Source organism: Rhea americana, unplaced genomic scaffold, assembly GCF_003343005.1.
Source record: "Rhea americana isolate MKP2758 unplaced genomic scaffold, rheAme1 scaffold_220, whole genome shotgun sequence".
NCBI classification, from domain to species: Eukaryota; Metazoa; Chordata; class Aves; order Rheiformes; family Rheidae; genus Rhea; species Rhea americana.
The window spans coordinates 1496726-1500340 of record NW_028186330.1 but is presented as its reverse complement, the minus strand read 5'-3'; positions in this window follow the sequence as shown (position 1 = coordinate 1500340).

Here is a 3615-nt window from a genome sequence, read left to right as displayed (position 1 = left end):
TCTGAGCCTTCATCTGCCTGTGGAGGAGCACAGAGGAAAAGCAGGGTGAGGCTGGCTGCAGCTGTGCAGGTCCCCAGCAGCCTCCAGAGCAGCAGTAASGACWGCAGCTCTTGCACCTGGCGTGACTGCCTTGGGAAGTGGCCTGCTCCTGCATGCTGCCTGGGGCCAGTGGACAAGTTCTCCCCCACTGTGGGTGGGGCAGTGCGCTATTCAGGAGGGTGAGGACTGGGGCTGGGGAGCCAGGCAGGTAGGACTAACTCCAGAATGGGAGAAGCAGCGCCAGCATAGGCTAGGGCCATACCTCCTGCCCATGCGAGCAGAGTCGCTTCTCTGCAGACCAAAGGGACATAATCCACACCTGTTCCTGCTGCCCACCATCCAGTCATACTTGTGTCAATTTACATCTACCTTCACTCTCAAGAAAGGACTCTCCCTCCGCTTTACCTTCTGATAGTGCCCAAAACATGCATCACGAAGTGCTGAGGACACGTTACACACGACCAGACCAAATTTGASATGAGGCTGAAAGCTCCTGAAAAACAGTCAAGATGGAGAAAGTCCYGTCAGCTCATGTGTAGTTCTAGGTTAGGGCTTCTACTCGCCCTCTGCGTGTTGGCAGAGGGCAGGAGGCAGGCGCCTGTTTTGGTCCCTTGCTCCTGCTGCTGTCAGTTGCTCTGCAGCTGCAGGCAGGACAGGGGAAGGGAAATTAACTCCCCTCAGTCAAAAAATCCTTTCTTCCTAAGGTCGTTCCTCAGAACAGCCWTGTACATTGGGCAGTTCTTTGCCAGGGCCTTGGCCGCATGCTGGTGGCAGCAGCTCCTTTCTTGTAGCCTGGGAAAGGAATGGTGCCGCAAGAGAATGGCTGGGTGTACACGCTAGCTTCTGGTTACTGCTCTGGGCTCTTGATAGCAAAAGACAGGGGACATGTTTAGAGGAAAGGAAAGGAGCATCTGTCTCTCTAGTGTTTTTTGATACCTTATGGTATCTCTAGGGACTGGAATCATCCCCCAGTTTCCTTTTAGAAAAAAGGAAGGTTTTATTCCCCAACCCCCCCCCACCGCGACTGACGATTCATGGAGTCAGCAAAAGAGTTTTTGTGACATGCCAACAGAGTGTGGTAAATAAATTTCAGGCAGGTCAGCAGTGCTGCCTGCCAGTGCCCACCTGTGCTCACTAAGAACTGCCGATCACTCACACCTCAGTCCTCTCGGGGCCCCATTCCTGTTTACTTTCACGATAATATCCACAGTCTTCACAAGGACTCCTAAGGCAAACTCTGTCTGACCAAGTTGGCCTGGTAGGACCTACTCAGCACTGAGRACCTGAGGAAGTTTTGCAGATGAAATACTCCTCAGTAGGGAGACACAAGAGGCAAGTAGGTACCTGTAAAAGCAATGCAAAACAAGCAAGCTTTGAGGAAGAGAGGCAAGAGTAAGCAGAACACCCAACACTGGATTACATTCCCCCTCACCATGCCTGCTGTCTGTTTATGTCCCTACCTCATGAAAGCACAGGAGACTTCCTGTAGCCCAACAATGGGAGCCCAGCTCAGAAGAGTTTTCTCCAGTATGCTGGAAGAAGCCAGAAGTCTTTCAAAGCAGGGCAGCAGCCCCTCAAAGGTTAACATGAATGCAATAACAGAGTACAGTCTTCCCTAGATAATGATACATACCTGGATGTAAGCTTTTYATCTGTCTAGAAGGTCTTATGAACCACGTGTCGCAGGCCTGTCAACTTTAAAAATACTACTATTTATTCCTAGATCTCCAGCAGTGACAGTCACCTCTGTCTTTCTTGCATGGGCCTCTGGAACACACRGCAGTGACTATTAAACTGTCCCCAAAAGTTGTAGAAAATGCAATCTAACAGTCATCCACTAATGAACAAATACCAAGGCTTGAGGACTTTCCAGTGTTGTTTGCTACATTACACACTGCCAGTCACTGTGCCTTTCGAACATGCAGCAGTAATGCTCTCCCCTATGAGGAAAGGCTRAGAAAGCTGGGCCTGTTTAGCCTGGAGAAGACAAGACTGGGGGGGGGGATCTTATCAATGTCTATAAGTACCTGAAGSGAGGGTGTCAAGGGGACGGGGACAAACTCATTCCAGTAGTGTCATGGAACAGGAGAAGAGGCCAACGGGCAGAAATTGAAGCACAGGAAGTTCCACCTGAATGGGAGGAGGAATTTCTTCACTGTGAGAGTGACAGAGCACAGGAACAGGCTGCCCAGAGAGGCTGTGGAGTCTCYTTCTCTGGAGATCTTCAAGGCCTGCCTGGCTGCAACCCTAACATGCTCTAGGTGACCCTGCTTGAGCAGCGGGGTTGGACTAGATGATCTCCAGAGGTCCCTTCCAACCTCAACCATTCTGTGATCCTGTGAATTGCTTTTTTTTTACCCTGTCTCTCTTGCCACAGGGGATGTTCAAATGCAGATCTTGTCCAGTTGGACAGGAGGCACTTTGGAAGGTGCCCTGCCTTAGTAGCTCATGTGGTGTAGCTGCACCTGATGATTTGTGGGCATAATCAGGCATCTGGACTTAGTTATCTTCCAGCTTGTCCAATGCTTCATTAGTTAGCTTTCACATGTTCTGGTAAAGAACACAGAAGAGAGGGGCTCTTAGCGGGAAAAYGAACAGGCCACCAGGTGCATCCCCTTACAAGGGTAGCCAAGGTGAACTCTTTGGAGCCATGCTGGGGAAACCCTGCAAAGAGTTAACAAGACACAAGGACAAGGGAGAGAGGGTATTGTAGAACAGTACTGCAAAGGACAACCAGCTCCAGCCAAATAACCTTGATGAAACCACAACACTTTGAAGAATGTGAGGGGTAGACAAGACAAAAAACAGAATAACCAGAACATCCTGAAGTTCACTCAGGCTTATTAACATATTAAATTACCCACCTCTAAATGAAAAATGAGATGGAAGTGACACAATAATGATGTTACCACCTTCTTCTCTGCTTCTCATGCTAATTCACAGGAATGCTAAAGTGCACACGCAAATACATGATGCAATAAAATTGTAACCAATAGAAAAACTTGCATAAAGTACTCCCTTGAAAGTGTGTATAAATAAAAAATGAGAAGAGGAAAAGGGCACTAGCTTTGTGGATCTACCATCTAGCACTCAGCACAAAAAGAGCAAGCACCTTGACCCTGTGTGTCTGCTGGCTGCTTGCACACTGGGTAACATAACCCAGTTTTGGGACACGAGGCTTGGATGTTCAACTCCTCACCTGCTTGCTTAGAAAGAGCACATCACACAGAGCAAAAGCACTGCTCTCACCAGCCTGTGCTACTCCCTGGGAACAGCAGAGGCACCAAACCTCACACAGCTCATAAGCCCCTCTGTGTCTGGGAACATTATTCATACATTTCAGTGGGCTCGCACAGCCAACCCCAGCCCGGCSAGGACGCCACGAACGCAGGCAGCCTCGGCCCTCACCACAGCCGGGGCTGCGACACCCCCCCGGCCCCAGCAGCCAGCATGGCGGCAGCGCAAGGACCTGAGCCTGTGCGCCTGCGCCGCCCGCTTTCCCGCTTTCCCACCGCGCCTGCGCGCCGTGCCGGCCGCCAGGCCACGCCCCCGGCGGGGGGAGGCGGGGCCGTGCGC